Source organism: Manis pentadactyla, chromosome 1 (genome assembly GCF_030020395.1).
Source record: "Manis pentadactyla isolate mManPen7 chromosome 1, mManPen7.hap1, whole genome shotgun sequence".
NCBI lineage: Eukaryota > Metazoa > Chordata > Mammalia > Pholidota > Manidae > Manis > Manis pentadactyla.
In genome coordinates, this window is record NC_080019.1 from 190,455,774 (window position 1) to 190,473,510 (window position 17,737).

Here is a 17,737-nt window from a genome sequence, read left to right on the forward strand (position 1 = left end):
TGGCTTTTCAAGAGGTTGATCTGTGTTGAGAGGCCAACACCTATCAGTTTACCTGCAGCAGAGCTGCGCCTTGTGCTGCTGAAAGGAACAGTAACTCCAAGGTTGCAGGTGATTTCTCTTCGGCCTCCCCATGGCAGGACCCTGCATCCTGTGGTAGCTCCCAGGGACTTAGGCACATGGTGCCTGCCTCCATGGCCTCCACCCCTCCTGGAGTAGATCGATTCAGTTATCTTTCCTTGGCATCCTCCAAGGCAGAGCTTACAAGTTCTGTGTGCGGAAAGTGGAAGTTCCTTGTCTGGGATGTTCACCTGCCCCCAGTTGGCGGCTCACTGTACACATGTGGGCAATACATCATTATTAACTCTATATAAAGAGCTCTGCCCAGTGCTCTGGGCTGCACAGCTACAGGAGAGCAGAGGCTGTAGTGGTGGCAGCTCTGAGGACAGAGGCCGAGGAGGATTACAGACCTGCAGACTGTTGGATGCAGATGTGATTCTAGTGCTCGACCTATTGCTGGGAGAATAAAGCCAGGTAATAAACCCTTTTACCCTGAGAATGTTCCATTGTCATTCCTCAGTCTCACTGAATCCATAGTGAACTTGCCCAGGGCTGAAATCCATTGGCAAGACAATCAAGATGTCCTCAGACTCAAATATGCCTTTCTCTTCAAAATATTATGATGCTGACTCACTTTCCAGCATTTTCTCTCTGAAACGAAATTTACTCTTGGAAAGAGTTTTATGATGACTCAAGAACAAGCCCCAGAATTGTACAGGAACCTGTTAGCATTTGGACTTAGTTCTCACTGTTTAAGTCTCTCCAGATAATTATTCTCCAGTTTCTACACCACTGAATGACACATCTTGGTCCTCACCCCTCTGTCAGGATGGGAAGAGTGAAGTGTCCTATCAGACTCTCAGTATGCTCCAATTACAACCAACAATCTGAGCCCAACACACGTGGCCTCCACCACCCTCAGGATAGACTTCTTGTATGGTTAATGTGAAAATTAATTTCCATAATGACATAGACCATGAAAGGGGTTACTGTAAAGATTTGAGGAATAACTCATTGCATGTGGTCAGCAGTATGGGAAAAAGAAAAAGACAGTAACCTCTCTATGGATGGATTTCTTTTTTCTAAAAGGGAAAACAACCCTGATTGTTAAGTCAGCAGGTGTTGAAAATAAAATGCTGCCAGAATGCTTCTCACAAAGGAAACTTCCCCCACTCCCAGGTTCTCATTGCAGTCTGCAGCTCATTTCAGACTAGGGTTGGAAAAAGTGCCAGGATCCTTCAGCAAACAGAGACCACCATGTGTGGTGAGCTGACCTGGCCAAGAGGCCCCTGAAGCGGCCCAGCTGGGCAGCTCCTCCCCTGACCCACGTTGCACTGACAGCAGCCAGCCTCTTACCTGTCCCTTCCCTTCTGGCTGCTTTTGCAGTGTGCTGGGAAAAGGCATGAACTTTGTGGTCAGGCCAACCTTGATTCTAATCCTGCCTTTGCTAATTATCAGCCGTGTCTCTTTAGACAAATGACCCCACTGCGCCTCCACTACACTACAGCAGAAAAGGTTTCATAGTACCTCTCCCTGATTTTTAAAGAGAATGAGACAAGTCACTGGAAATGCCTAGCACATCATAGTGTGTCCACAAGCCTGTGAAGTTTCTTCCACTCCCAATCTCAGTCCTCAGTCCCTGGTGGTCTCACAAGCAATGGAGGGCACCACTGCGAAGAAAACCCCAACTGAAGGGACAGTTCGTTGATTGGATCTGCTTGAGGCCATCCACCTCGTGGATGAGGGAAAGCCCTCTGGGCCACTAGGGGGCACCAATGACATGGAAAATAAAGAGTTGAGCCACCCTGAGTTCATTGCCAGGCAATGGATATCATTTAACTAGTTTAGTTTCTGGAGCGAAGTTTGGGAATGGTTGATAAAGAGAGGTGCTGACAATTTCTACTGGGGAAGGTGGTTACACGTCTTTGAAGAAAGTTCTTTTAGCTGACTCCCATGAGATTCACCAGAAATTGCAAAGGTTCACTTAAAAAAAAATTCAGTCCCTTTTATGTACAGTCCTTTCTCTCCTGTATTTATACTCAATTGAAATAGACTATTTTTAGTGTGTGTGAGACGTTTGTGGAAGAAAGGTCATTACTTTAAGTGTTTCAGACTTCTGAATCAAATGGGTTTGTATCAGACCTTTCAATCTGTAGCTATATATAACTAAATCTTAGGAAGCATGAGATGATGCAACAGGCTTCTGGAATCCCCAGCAACTGGGAAAGATCTGGAGAGAAGGGCAAGATATGGCACATGCACCTGCTTACCCAGGACAGAATGTGTGCAACTCAATCAATGCAAATAATTTGCACCAAAGTTAATGTTAAATTGCACCTAATTCTTGAAATATATGGTATACGCAATTTAACAAAACAAAGTCTGTTTCTTGAGTGACTATTATATATACTCCCTAAAAGTCCATGTTCACCAAATATTATTTTTGCTAAATTGTAATTCTGAGGAAGCCAATTAAATAAAAATAAGGCTTTGCATGAAGAATCAATACCACATGGTCCAATAACCACTTCTTGGAATTTACCTAAAGAAAACAATCTCACTAATTTGAAAAGATATATGCATTCCTATGCTTATTGCACTATAATTTGCTACAGCCAAAATACAGAAGCAACCTAAGCATTCCTGAATAGATGAATGGATAAAGAAGATGTGATATATATGTATATAATGGGATATTTCTTGGCCATAAAAAAGAGTGAAATCTTGCCATCTGTGACAATATGGATGGACCTAGAGGATATTTTGCTAAGTGAAATAAGTCAAAGAAAGACAAATACATAGGATTTCACTTATATGTGGAATCTGAAAAAAAATGAGCAAACAAAACAGAAACAGACTCACACAGAGAACAAATTGGTGGATGCCAGTGGGGAGAGGGGCAGAGGGATGGACAAAATAGGTAAGGGGATTAAAGAGGTACAAATTTCCAGTTATAAAATAAATTAGTCGCAGGATGAAAGTATGACATAGGGAATAGAGTCAATAATATTGTAAAATTTCGCATGGTGACAAATGGTAACTACCTTTAATGTGATCATTTAGTAACATTCATGATTGTCAAAATCACTGTGCTGTACACTTGAAACCAATACTGTACATCAACTACATTTCAGTAAATTGTTTTTATGGTTTTTTGCCCTCTGGGCATTTCTCATTGAAAGATTGGATCCCCTTTTATAATCTCTGGAGGCTCAGAGCCTGTCCCAGTCTCCTAACGTCTAAGAATAAATGTGACTTATGAATAAGAAAGTAAATGGATCCCTTGGGAACAGAGGCTTTGCCAGCACTTTGTGTTAACCGAAGATATTCTTTTAACAGGACAAAGTGTTAGGGGATGGAGGCCTTGGCACTGGCTTTCCTGTTCACGAGTGATTTTGACAAGTTATCTGAACAGTTGAACTTCCATTTTTTTAATTTGTAAAATAGGAGTTATGGGGTCATACCACCTCCTTCATAGAATGGGCAGGAAGATTAAACTTACATAAGGTGAAAACTTTTTGGACACCCTAAAGCAGTATACAAATGTGAGGCATTATCTTTCTGCATTGCTGTTCATCTAGTGATTCCCAAACTGTGGCCGGGAAATCCCGGGTCCTCAGGAATAACAACCTCTGACCCTGTAAGAGGGAAACGTGGTTTGCGGCATTTCCCAAACACGGTTGTCCAGGTGCTTTCTCATAGAACTCCCCAAAGGATGACGTCTATCCAGGGCACTCTGCAGGCTCTGGGCTGACGTTTAGTTCGGGTCTGCACCGGGCTATCGGGCAGACTGCCCCCTGCTCACCCATCTGGCTGGCCTGTCTACCCCGGGCATTGCAGACAGCGCTCCCCATGACAGTGAGGAGGCCTGAGGGCATTGGCCCTCTGGGTCTCCCCTGGTTCTCTGTCTAATGTCCTTCCTCCTCTGCACAGGCCTCTCTCTGGATTTAATAGATTTAAAGGTAATATGATTGACCCAAGACTGACCAAGGTTCTCCTCTTATCCTTCCTGCTTCATCTCACCCCATTCTCTGCCTCCCCCTCCTCTCCCTGCCTCTTCTTCTCCATTTTACTTACAAATTTGAGGACCTACTCTTTCAAAACAATTTCACTGTCTCCATTGGGCCATAGTTTACAAATTTACAAAAATTGTGCGAGGTATTTTGGAAGTATTGCTGTCCAAATTGTTTAAAATAGGCTTGCTTTTAAGTGCAAGAGGACGTATTAACCAGTTTCCAATCCCTCCCCCACCCCGGGTTTAGTGGCCAGTTCAGAACATGATAATAATGGCAGCCTAGGATGGGCTAGCCCAACACGGGCACGGAACCCTCCACCGCGGTTCCACAATACCTTTTGCTGTGAGCTGGGCAGGCAGTGGGGTCGGCCTGCCCCATCCTCGGACCATTCCTCCCATTTCATGACATTCCCATGATAATACTGTGTGGCAAAAACTGAGATTTAGGGAGATGGAGTAACTAACCACAGATCCCACAGTCAAGAATTAACAGAGCTGGTATTTAGACCAAGGTTTCCAGAGGCCTGTCTCCTCCCTGCAAGAAGGGGCTGTTAAGGAACAATCCCCTGCAGCGCCTCTCCTGCCGTGGGTGCCCCACTGTCTGCTCCTCCCGCCCTTTCCTTTCGTCCTTGACCTGCTCCTGTTCCCCTCCCCTGTGGACAGTGCAGACTCCTGCCGTCCCTCGGGGGTTGAACACCTGAAAGCATCTCCTGCCCCAGCCAAGGCAGAGGGAAATAACACAAAGAGAAGCGTTTAATTCATTGGGAGAGATGAGATTATTTCTGAGCTCCTACGCTCAACATCCCCGAGTGGCTGGCCTCTTGATAACAAGGCAGGGAAACCTGGCAGACCAGGGGGAACTGAGGTCCAGTTTTGCATTTCAGAAATAGTTTTTCCTGAGAGACAATGTCCTCATTTTGTTTGGTCACTGCCAATTTTTCCTGATGGGCTATTGACAAGCCTAATGCCGTCAAATCCAGAAGACTTTGTTGAGGACCCGCGGAGAGTGAAGTGGTTGGCTCAAGCTATGGGACGTAGCTTTGCTGAATCCTTGCTCTGCATCATTAAGCCATGAGTTCTCCTTTCCAGTAATGGCCGTGATTAGCTCACAACCCCGAGAGGATGGAATCACACATTTAATTTGCCGTGCCAGGACTGTGTGTGCACTTGTACATTTACGGTCAAGAGACTTGCAAGGAAGAAAGGAGTGGGGATACAGAAGACCCCATTTCTTTTTTACAGGACAATAGGCAGACAATTAGATGGAATGAGAACAGAAAGGCTCAGAGGTCTCAGAAGGACAGGTGTGTCACCTGCATCCCCCTGGAAGCCAGGGTTGCTGACAGCTAGGAGGCTCGCTCCACGTGGCGGGCTCCTTTCCCATCAGTCTGGCACACTCTTTGCTGGCTAAAGGTGACCTGTGCCCTGTCCCTGGTAGAGCGACACGGACAAAGCAGACCTCCCAGCAGCATAGGTTTGGTCCTCTGGAGCCCGTCTGGGCCCTGGCGCCTGAGCAGGCAGGCCCGCTGGGGCGCCCTTCCCACCCGGATTCTGGCTTCTCCCCCTCGGGCCGTCTGTTTCGCACCTGCCTGACAGCTTCTGCCCGGCTTCCATCTGGCTATCTTTCAAAAAGCATGGGAAGCAGAATATGACAAATGGTGATAAATGGAAGGAAAGGAGCCACAAAGGTTTCAAAGTTGATCATCAACAGATTTTCCAGCAATTATAAAATTTGGCTTCTTTTAATTCATTTTCATCTGCATGCCAAGAGCGATTGATTGTATTAAAGACCAGCCTTTCTGTGTCTCCCTTGCCAAGTCGGCTGGAGCCCAGATGGTGACACTGGCCTTTGATGAGCCCCTCATCCTCCCAGGAGTTGTATCTTCCAGGAAAAGGTAAACGTCTTACCACTAATTGCAGTATTTGAAATTTTTTTTTAATCACACACACACACACACACACACACACACACACACACACACACCCCTAGTCTGCAATATCCTGCTGGCTCTAACCATTGGAGTGTTGTAATTTTGCACCCACTGAAAAGTAAAAGCTGCCCTGGGGCAAGAAGTCCTTTCTGCTTCTGTCACCTCACGTCCCTGGAGGCCAGGTTACCACAGGGCAGCTTTCTCCTCTTCAGGCTTTTGCTAGGGTGTTGCTGGCTAAACCACATCAGCCCTGAGGGGCCTCTGAGCATCTCACAGGGGCCTGAATGCCATAAATCTCCAGTCGCCCTCCCAGGTTTACGGGTTCTTTCCTCGTTACTCGGGGTCCACTGAATGCTATGCTTTTCCCTTGCAAAGGCAGGGGGTGCAACAATTAGCAGAAAGCTGTGCTCTGAAATTGAACCCACATTTTTATCAGAATTTCCCAATTTTCCAAAGCAAACGAAATGGTGAAGCCATCCTGCAGGTAAGTCTTGTTCCTTTCAATGTCTGGCTCTGATGCAGGTAGAGACCTCCAAGCCCCACCCTCGCCTACCCACGCCACGCCTGACATCCCTAACGCCTGCCCTCTGAGAGGTATGAATGTGCCTCCCAGCTCCAGAATTTCAGGAGATGCAAAGTGCAGGATGAATCATGGAACTCATCCTCCAAATGGAGGCACTTTCAAGTAAAAAGGACATTGTGAATAATCGTGCCAGGACAACAGGTGGGCACTGACATATATCTTCCAGATGGGATCATCAGCAGAAGGTAGTGGAGACCCTCAGCCAGAGGGAGTGAGGGGAGGGTCTGGCTAAAGACAGGCTCTGGAATAAACCTCATGCCAGTAATTTAAAAAAAAAGTGATCAAGAGGTTTAGCATAAAGCAAATCAGCTCTTTGCCAAGCACTACACATCTCCCATCGGCAAAGCACTCTTGTTATTGAAATACTTTTTGTGTTTTCCTGAATCCAATTCTAATTCAAGGAGGATTCCACGTGAACTCTGTTAGATGACAGGCATAGGTGCTTCTGGCTAAGAATAAAAGCACACATCTGGATCCTCTCCTCCTCCTGTTCTTTGTTCTTCATTGTTTGTGGGTGCAGAACACTTTTTGCTCTCCTCTGCCTTCTGTTTGTTTGGGGATTTAGAATAGTAAAGCTAAGCTCTTACTTTGTGACAAGATCTGCAGCCAACGCTTTACACGTCTTAATTCATCTAGTGCTCAGAGCAAGGCACAGTGTTGGAGCTGCTATTCTTGTTCCCATTTTACAGATGAGGACATCAGGACACAGACAGGTGCCCAGCTCTGGAATCTGGGCTCCTACGTGGGTTGCTGTGCTCCTCCTGAGAATGCAGACCAGGGGCTCTCAGCTGGCCACGACTCTGCATTTGACAGGGGATATTTGGCACGGCCTAGAGACGGCTTTGATTGTCACATCTGGAGGCCAACTACTGGCACCCTGGTGGAGGCCAGAGAAGCTGCTCAACAGCCTGCAGGGCACAGGACACTCCCCACAGCAAGCTGCCCCCAAATGTCAGTAGTGCTGAGGTTGGAAACCCCAGTGAAGAGAAAGCACAGGACACCCACGTATAGCATAGATATGTAAATACTAAATCTCTCCATTCATCTATCTGTGTCTATCTATCAGCTCTCTCCCTGTCTCTCATCCATCTGTCTATATTCTCCTTCTCATCTTAGCAGACAGCTGGAGCTCTAATCTTTGAAAAGACCTTTGAAGTATTCATTATTTTCAAAACCTTTAAAAATAACCTTTATCAAAGGGTTAGCACAGTGAGTTGTAAGTTATCAATCTTTGAAAATACAGTGGTGAGGATGTGTGTGTGTGTGTGTGTGTGTGTGTGTGTGTGTGTGTGTGTGTGTGGCTGGCTGCCGCGTCGGTTCCTGTGGATTTTCCCTTTGGGTATGGGAAGTCCAGGTCTTTCCCTGAGATCCTGTACCTATAATTTCTGTCCCCACTCAGCCTTTCAGAAAAGACCTGGGCCAGGACAGGTCATCTGGGAATGTCCGCACAGTCATTCCAACTACATTCAACTTAGATTACACATCCTGTTAAAAACACATTCCATTTCACCCCAATACACATTATGTATTATATTTTTATACTTGATATGTTACATTCATACATGTTACATATTCTATCATTAACATAGTACATTAATATGTGTGCATATCATATTAATACAGATTACACTAACACAGTGCACATTATATTAACATGCATTACATCTGACATTGATAACACATTAGATATTACATGATTAATACATTCTATATTGCATTAATAACACATTGCACACCATCTTAATACACATTACCTATCTCAGTGATGCACACTGCCTATTATACTATTAACACCTTCCATATTACATGACTGAGAAAGTACATTTATTCACATTACATATTGCATTCATAACATATCAGATGATTACATTACACATTGCACTGATAACATGTCACATTAGCATACATTACATATCACATTAAGAACACACTCCATATTACATGACTATCGCATTATGTTACATTAATACAGTTTACATATTACATTGATACGCATACCTTGATGCTGGCTAGAGGAAACCTCATTCTTTTCAAAGTCCACAGTTCAAATATTCTTGGTCATCTCCAGTCCTGGCTATCATGTGCAGCTAGACAAATCTGGTTACACAAAGAACTGACAGTTCCCTAAAGGGCGGCCCCTACTGTGGCCCACACGGGTCCCCTCTGCTGCCTGGGACTGATGGCAAGGGAGCTAGCACTGCCCCCATCCCAGCGCACCGTCATGGCTCCAGATAATCCCTTTGTGTTGTGCCTGTCCAGTGGGACCCAGAGCCTTTGAATTCACTGCCTACAGCAGCTCTGCTGGGGCCCACACACCTGGCCAGGGAGGCAGGTGAAAGGTGGCAGGTTTTACCCCATGCAGGGCCTGTCTCATCACCCCACTGACCAGGTACCAGGCACTGCTCTAGTGGTATGAGCAAGACAGGGTCCCTGCCCTCACGGGGCTTGGGTCTAGGTGGGGGAGGTGGGTAGAGGTAGGACTTCAACAAAAATATCCACCGGTCACTTGCAATTGAGGACAGCACAGATTATATCTAGCAGGGGAAAATCAGCTGGTTCCGAGGTGCTGGTGCTGGGTCTGCAGAAGCTGGCCCACTCCTGTGTCCCTCCCGGAGGGTTCTGGCGCAAACCCTGTCCTCACCCCTGCTCATCCTCCTGCAGTGCGTCCCTGAGCATCGCTCACCCCTCAGACGGGTCTTGGTGAATCCAAAAGGAAAAGTGTGCCTACAGCTTTTCACTCCATAAAGCCTCCCCAGTCACATGAAAGCACTCAACGTAAGTGGGCCTTTGGGAGGAGGCACTTGCTTTACACACGTGCAGTTAGGGGGCCCATTTGGATAGAGACCAGCCCAAAGGTCAATTTAACACCTCTGTTGCAGGAGCTGGTTTATGCCGCTCCCCTTGGGGGGAACCGCAAAGTCCCACCAAGATCTCAAAGTTTTAGAGCCATGGAACCTGAAATGCGATGATACTAATTGTGCAATGAGAGTAACACAGGCCGCCTTACAGTAAACCTGCCAAGGTGCGGAGCAGTCAGATCTGCAAAGCATGGTACAGACCTTATCCCTCACTTGTCTTCCTCCAAACACTGAAAAGAGGATCAGGATTCTCGCCTTGACTGCCTGGAGGCAGAGCTCACCTTTTTTTCTCTATTTCTTGGGGAAATTTGGCCACCAAAACATAGTGCCTGGCCCTGCCTGCTATCCCTCTCTCACCACAGTGCCAGCACTGGGGCAACCCACCGTGCCATGTATGTGCCCACCACTGCCTGCCCCAGTGGGGAAAGAGGGGCAGGGGCCCCAGGAGCTTTCCACAGCCAGGCTCACGCAGAGCTCTTGGAGCAGAGTGAGATCTCCCAGGCGGAGATCTCCAGGCCCCAGCCCTGTCCCACCCACAGCCATATCTGACATCCTAATGTCCATGCTCCAAGACGCATGCATGCCCCTCCCCAGCCACAGAATTTCAGGAGCTACGAAGATGTCCCTTTTACTCTCAAAAGCGCCCTGGTGTGGAGGGTGAGTATAGACTGAAAGGGGCACTGTGAATAATTGTGCCAGGACGATAGGTGGACGTAGACACACATCATCCTTCCTGTTTGACAAACTCTTGTTACTTCCCACCAGCAGAGGAGGCTGTGAGACCACAAGACACAGAAGGAAGGGGCAGAACCTGAGTACTTCTAAGCAAGCTGGGCTGGATCCTTTTTGTGTGCTTGGGAGGGCAGAAGCTGGCAGCCCCAGTCCTGGTGAGGTTGCCATGCAGAATGTGACGAGGGAGGGAAAGAGACTGTGCTTTCTTCCCAAGGCCTGCAGGGTCCTCAGAGCTAGCCAGGGGGCCCTTACCTTCTCACCAGGAAGGGAGCAGGACCGATGGCTGGTCCCCATCAGCCTGTCATTTCTGTTGACAGGTCCAGAGTTTAACCAGCCTGTTTGTGCCACTCCAGGCTGACCAGTCCTTGGATGAATCCCACGCCTCCCCAGGCCTGGGTCTTTCCAGGGCTAAAGGCGACTGTTAGATTTCACACTCCTTCTAGAAACTTCTCCAGCACCAGCCTTTCTCCCAAGCAAAGCACAAGCATTAAACTATACCCAAGAGCAACAGGAGGATGCAGAAACACAAGTAGATAATGTGACATGCCATCTAGTGGGAACAGTGAAAGCCTCAAAGGAAAATGCCACCGGACCTGAGTTCAGTGAACTGAACTTCTGGCAAAGCCTGGCCTAACCAAAGGCCTTTCTGCTTCCCCCTTGATGAAAACCCCCTAAAGCCACGTGCTGCCTAGAAGGCCTGGTAAAGGGGATATAACAGTCTTGTATCTACTGGTTCTGAATGAGGTACAGCCTCCAGGGCCAGTATTTATGGCCAAAATTTTTATTACATGATATAGTAGATAGCAACAGAAAAGGATCCTTGTTATGGCTGAGAAAAAGACTTTAGAATTACCAAGCAGACATAGAACCAACATTAACTAAAGGCGAGGCCCTGTGATAAGCACCTTATGAATTTGTCTTCACTTCATTCTCACCCTGCCTCTGTGCAGAGGCACTATTATCTCCACTTGACAGACAAGGAAACCAAGGCACAGAAAGGTTAAGTAATATGCCCAAGGACACACAGCCACACACAGATAAGCAATCACACCCAGCTGGTCTGGTTCCAAGACCACTGCACCACACCCAAGGTTACCCAGGGACGTGAATGACCAGAAACACTCAGGATCTGTGCTTTCACCAGCCGTAACCTCCCTGTTTCCATCCCCCCAAAGAAAAAATATCTTCTTTTTCTTTTCTTTTTTTCTGGAACTTGCCAAAAACAAATGCACAGAATAGGGTTGTTTGTAAGGCATGTTAGATTCAAGCATAGTCCTTTTGCATTGACTTGCCTCTGTCAGACCCAGAAGCACATTTTCTTTCTGTTTGTAGAATCTCTTCTATCAGTTCATTTGATGGAAAATTGTACCTTTTTTCCTGAAAGTGAAAGTGAGGAGCACATACTATGCTTATTCAGGATTTGCCGATGGACAGGAAATGCAGTCCTGAAAAAAATGATCGTCAGCTAAGCTCCTGGATTGCTGCTTTCTTCCCACCCTCCCCTAGAGGTTACCTACCCAGGGGTGAAAGTCACTTGTCTTCATCCATATCCTGTCCTATGGAGGGCTGGGCTCGAGGCCCCATGTCTTCAGACTTCTACAGGGTAGGCCCATAGGCGGCTGACACTGGGGACAGGGAGCATCTGGACCTCCTGGGGAAGGGGTATAGCAGAGCAGAAGTGTCCACAGCTCTAGAAGCTCAGTCTCCCTGTGTCCTGGCATTACAGGGCGAGCTTTGCCTTGGTGGACCTAAAGGTGCTGGGCAGGCCCAAGAGCTTCATTTAGCTCATGGTTTCTCAGTCTCTGTGTTATTGACATTTTGTGTTAGTTAACTCTTTGTCTTGGGGGCTGTCCTGTGCACTGTCAGATGTTAGCCATACCCATGGCCTCCACCACTAATGCCAGGAGCACCTCCCTTGTTGTGACACCCCAAAATGTCTCCAGGCATTGCCAAATGTCCCCTAGGAGGCCAAACTACCTCTTATGGAGAACCACTGGCTTTAGTCTGATAACTTCAGAACCAATAAAACCTCTGGAATTGAATTCAACGCTCTTACATCTTTGGATTGATCCAGTGTTGACCTAATAGTTTTCCCAAATTATTTAATATTAATCATGAAATGCCCTCTCAGATTGGCTCAAGGATGGAGTGATGATAATGATGCCATGTGGGAAGGACCATTAAAATATGTCTAATAAGTAAACACAGCTTTTCTCGGCCTCACTCAATATTTTTTATAGGAAATTCAGAAACAGCCTAAAATAGCACTCCATACTTTGAATGCAACAGTTTCAGTGAGACCCTAGAGCTCTGGAAGCAGCACTGAGAAAGATTAAAACTCCTAAATCTTCCACACAGTAAAGGTGGACATGGACTGCCCACCCCATTCCTTCCATATTTCCTTTCCTTTACCTTTAAACTGTTAGCAGCAAGCAGCCTGAAAATCCGTGATGACTGACCATGAGAAGCCAGAGGCTGCATAATGCCTGGAGTTAGGGAATGCATGTCTGGGAACTCCAGTCACAGGGTGGAGGGTCTGCCTGGCTCAGACCACATCTTCCACATGTGTCTCCTTTCTGTTCCATTAAGTACACCCTTAGCACCTGTCTCAGCTCAGGCTCCTATAACAAAATACTGCAGATTGGACAGCTTAAAGAACAAATGTTTATTTCTCTCAGTTCTGGAGGCTGGGAACATCTAGGCACGTTAGGTTCAAGCATAGTCCTTCTGCATTGACTTGCTTCTGTCAGACCCAGGAGCATATTTTCTTTCTGTTTACAGAATCCCTTCTATCAGTTCATTTGATGAAACTATCTTTTCTCCTGAAAATGAAAGTGAGGAACACATACTATGCTTATTCGGGATTTGCTGATCTGACAGGAAATGCAGTCCTGAAAAATCCCACTTCCTGGTTTGTGGACAGCTGATTATCATCTTTTTTCAGGGACCTTAATTGCATCTTCTCATTCTCACCTCACATGACAGAGATCTCTCTCTCTCCCTTGTTGTCTCTTATAGGGCATTAATTTGTCCGTGAGGGCTCTACTCTTGTGACCTAATCACCTCCCCAAAGCCCCACCTCCAAATACCATCACGTTGAGGATTTGGGTTCTGATATATGAATTCCCGGGACACAGATATTCAGTCCACAGTAGTAACCAGTTCCCTTAATAGGAAAACATCACCTGTTGCTTAAAGTGTTGCTGCTCATATGCAGCAAAGCCACTGGGAAAACTTTCAGGGGAGACCTCCCCACCCCTCTGGGATATTTGCATATGGGATGTGAGCCATGAATTACTTAATATTGATTTTCAATAGACAAATCCACTTCAAATAAAGAAAACATCCCAAATGGGAAGGAGGAAGCCTTTATGATAGCTTTTTTTTTTCAGCTGTGTCCCCAGAGGAGCCATTTTCTTCTGTAATTCTAAGGCAGAACTCTAAGATGACCCACAGTGACCCACGTCCTTGAACAATGCCCTCCACGAGTTTGAGCAAAACCCGTGACTATGAGATCATATCACTCCTCTGATTGTGCTACAATACAGGTAGAAAAGATTTTTGCAAATGCAATTAAGGTCCCTACACTGTTGAGTTAATGACAAGGCTATTGTCTAGGGTGACTTTCTCTAATCAGGTGAGTTCTCTGGGTCATAAGGTCTGAGACAGAAGTCAAAGAGAGACACACTCCACTGGCCTGGAGGAAGCAGGTGGCCATGTCTGAACTGCCTGTTGAGCAGTCCATGTAACTGGGACCTGAGGGTGGCCTAGAAATGCTGAGAGCAACCCCAGGCCAACAGGCAGCAAGGAAATGGGGACCTCTGTTCTACAACTACAAGGAACTGAAGTCTCCCAACAACTGGTGAATTTGGAAGAGGACCCCAACTCTCTGCTGAGATTGCAGCCCTGGCTGAATGGTTGATTTCAGTCTAATGAGACACTGAGCAAAGGACCCAGCTACTCTGAGCCTGGACTCCTGAATCAGGGCCATGTGAAATAATAAACTTCTGTTGTCTTAAGTTACTAAGTCTGTGGTAATTTGTTATACAGCAATAGAAAATGAACAGACTTTCATTTTATTTGCTCCTTAATTATGGACTACTGTATTTTCTTATTTTCTGTATTTGATGCTCTGGCATTTGGGACCCTATTGATTAGGGAGAGACAGCCCCTCGCAGGGTTATCTATTCTTAGAAATAGCAAACACCCTGCCTGGAAGTGTGCCTTTCATATTCAGACTAACCAATCCAGAGCCCATATTCGAAACACCATCTCTACCTGGCTCTCATACTTTAGGAGGCGATATTTCTCTGCCCTAATCCTTCCAGGGCCAGATACCAGACAACGAGAAACAGCCCCTGTACTCCAGAGCCCAGTGAAGTTATCCAAAGTGACCAATCCTACACCTACCTGATCTGTTTACCTGCCTCTCTGATTCCTCTCCCTGAAAACCAGAGTAAAGGCTGCTGCCCTCACTCCTGCCTTCCGACCGACCCTGGGGCTTCCTCGCATGGCCCTGCATGACATGGCATATCCCGCCTCTTGGGAACTGTAAGTAACATTTTATCTTTGTAAAACCCTTCATTTCCTCATCTGTTGGCCTCACTATACATGAATAATAATAAACTCATATTTTCAAACAGATGAAAACCACACAAAAACCTGCACGTGGATGTTTATAGCAGCTTTATTCTTCATTCCCAAAACTTAGAGGCAACCAAGATGTCCTTCAGAATGGGTTAATAAATGGTAGTACCTCCAGACAATGGAATATTCTTCCGTCATGAAAAGGAATGAGCAATCAAGCCATGAAAAGACATGGCAGAACCATATCACTAAGCAAAAGAAGCCAATCTGAAAAGAGTACATGCGGTATGATTTCAACTATATGATATTCTGGAAAAGACAAAGGTACGGAGACCAGGAAAATATTAGTGGTTGGTAGGGGCTGAGGGGGCAGGTGGAGCACAGAGGATTTTTAGGGCAATGACATTATTTTATATGATACTATAATGATGGACACATGTCATTATGCATTTTGCTAAAAATATTCTGCACCAAGAGTGAATCTTAATGTAAACTGTGGGCTTTGGGTAATGATGAGGAGTTATTGTAAGTTCATCACTTGCAACCAATGTATCACTCAGGTCGGGGATGTTGAAAATAGGGGAGACTGTGCATGTATGGGAACAAGGCATATATGGGAAATCTGGGTAGCCTGCCCTCAATTTTGCTGTGAATCCAAAACTGCTCTAAAAAATAAATTATCAATAAAAGCAAGAAACTACTAAGGCTATTCTGATTGTATTTTCTCTTATATATGCACTACTCTGATCCCCCCAAACTTGAGAAATATAAATGCTAAATGCAAATGATAAACCTTGACCCTAATTGGATTCCACCAGAATCTTCGTGGAAATATTTTTTTTGAGTATTAAAAAAAAAAAACCCTTCACAAAGGATTTGAACCAGCACACCCTGGCTTCTTATCCCCCTCTTGCAGATTTTTAGTATGAGCTGAAAGGGAAATACAAGGATGGGAACTATTTTTCCAGACAAAATGGAACAATAGGCAGAGTTCCATGTAAAAATGCCTGGTTGTTGCAGGCAGCCAATATCCTCTAATGGAAAAATTCACAAATGTAACAAAAATAAGCGGTGCTCCATAAAATATGTTTGTCAATGCCTTTGTGATGATTTTATCCTAGAACGGCAGCCAGAGGGCTTCTGATTGCCCAACTGCATGCCTTGTGGACTAGGCTTCCAATTCCCCAACTCCAGAAGCTTACCAAACATCTTTTGCTTCGTTTCTCTCAAAGAAAAATGAACTCCTTCTCGTTTTACTAATGAATTCATAAGCATTTTCCTCTCAGGAAACAAATATTTAAGCAAGCGATTTGGCACTATACTATCTTTGCTTGTAATATGAAACAGTTACTACTTACAAAGAAAGTCAAGGTAGATATTTGTAAACAAACTCTTATTGCTAATTTGCTGTACCTTTACAAATCCTATTATTTTTATTAATAGCTCCGGCCATGTTGATGTTTTTTAGCTTTATGCATAATATTTTCTCTAAGAGGCAGATTTATAAATTATGGTATTACAGAACCAAACCTCTGCTGGTGCTTCTATACATACAAGTAAACAAACCATCCATGTATACACACAACTCTATCCCTATGTCTTGCCCCCTTCTGTAATATTTCATATGTGTAGTGTGTGTGTGTGTGTGTGTGTGTGTGTGTGATTATCAAATCAGTGACATGAGTAATTTTGTAATTTGGCAAAAATAACACTTCAGAATTCAATATGTCTTTAACTGATGTTAACACTACAGCACACAGTTTTCATGATTGTGGCTTTGGGTATTTTAATACATTTGAGTATCCAGTTTCCTTTTCAGTGGGAATACAAATTCTTATCTCATAGGGTTACTAAGAGGATTAAATTGTTGCCCCACCCCCACCACCCCACCACTGAAATCCTTTTCCCTCCTGACCATCCCAGGGTCGCTCCTTCCTGTCATTCAACTGTCACTGCTTTAGAAAACTTGGCATTTTCTAATTAGCATAAAGTGGCCACCAGGGTCTATAAGCTCAATTGATTCATAGCCTTTGTTACTATCTGCTTTGTGCACGTTCATTTTTTTAATGTGGATATTAGTTTTATTTTTTATTTATTTTTATTAAGGTATCATTGATGTACACTCTTATGAAGGTTTCACAAGAAAAACAATGTGGTTATTACATTCACAGTTATTATCGACTCCCCCCCATACCCCAATTGCAGTCACTGTCCATCAGTGTAGTAAGATGCCAGTCTCTATCTTCTCTGAGCTACACTGTCTTCCCCGTGACCCCACACACACCATGTACACGAATCATGATACCCCACAATCCCCTTCTCCCTACCTCTCCACCCACCCTCCCTTACCCCTCCCCTTTGGTAACCACTAGTCCCTTCTTGGAGTCTATAAGTCTGCTGCTATTTTGTTCCTTCAGTTTAGCTTCGTTGTTAATACTCCACAAATGAAGGAAATCGTTTGGTATTTGTCTTTCTCTGCCTGACTTGTTTCACTGAGCATAATACCCTCTAGCTCCATCCATGTTGTTGCAAATGGTAGGATTTATTTTTTTCTTATGGCTGAATAGTATTCCATTGTATATATGTACCACTTCTTCTTTATCTATTCATCTACTGATGGACACTTAGGTTGCTTCCATATCTTGGCTATTGTAAATAGTGCTGTGAAAAACATAGGGGTGCATATGTCTTTTCCAATCTGGGAAGTTGTTTTCTTTGGCTAAATTCCTAAGAGTAGAATTCCCGGGTCAAATGGCATTTCTATTTTTAGTTTTTTGAGGAGCCTCCATGTTGTTTTTCACAAGTGGTTAAACTAGTTTACATTCCCACCAGCAGTGTAGGAGGGCTCCCCTTTCTCCACATCCTCACCAGCACTTGTTGTTCCTAGTCTTTTCTGTGTTGGCCATCCTAACTGGTGTAAGGTGATATTTCATTGTGGTTTTAATTTGCATTTCCCTCATAATTAGTGATGTGG

General features: G+C 45.1%; 1 long non-coding RNA gene across 1 annotated transcript; it reads left to right on the forward strand.

Annotated features, from left to right (window-relative positions):
* Positions 1-6,425: 6,425 nt before the first annotated feature.
* Positions 6,426-15,440, forward strand: LOC118919417 (uncharacterized). Its single transcript, XR_005027509.2, has 3 exons — positions 6,426-6,487; positions 14,634-14,727; positions 14,820-15,440. It is a non-coding gene; the product is annotated as an uncharacterized LOC118919417 (long non-coding RNA).
* Positions 15,441-17,737: the final 2,297 nt, after the last annotated feature.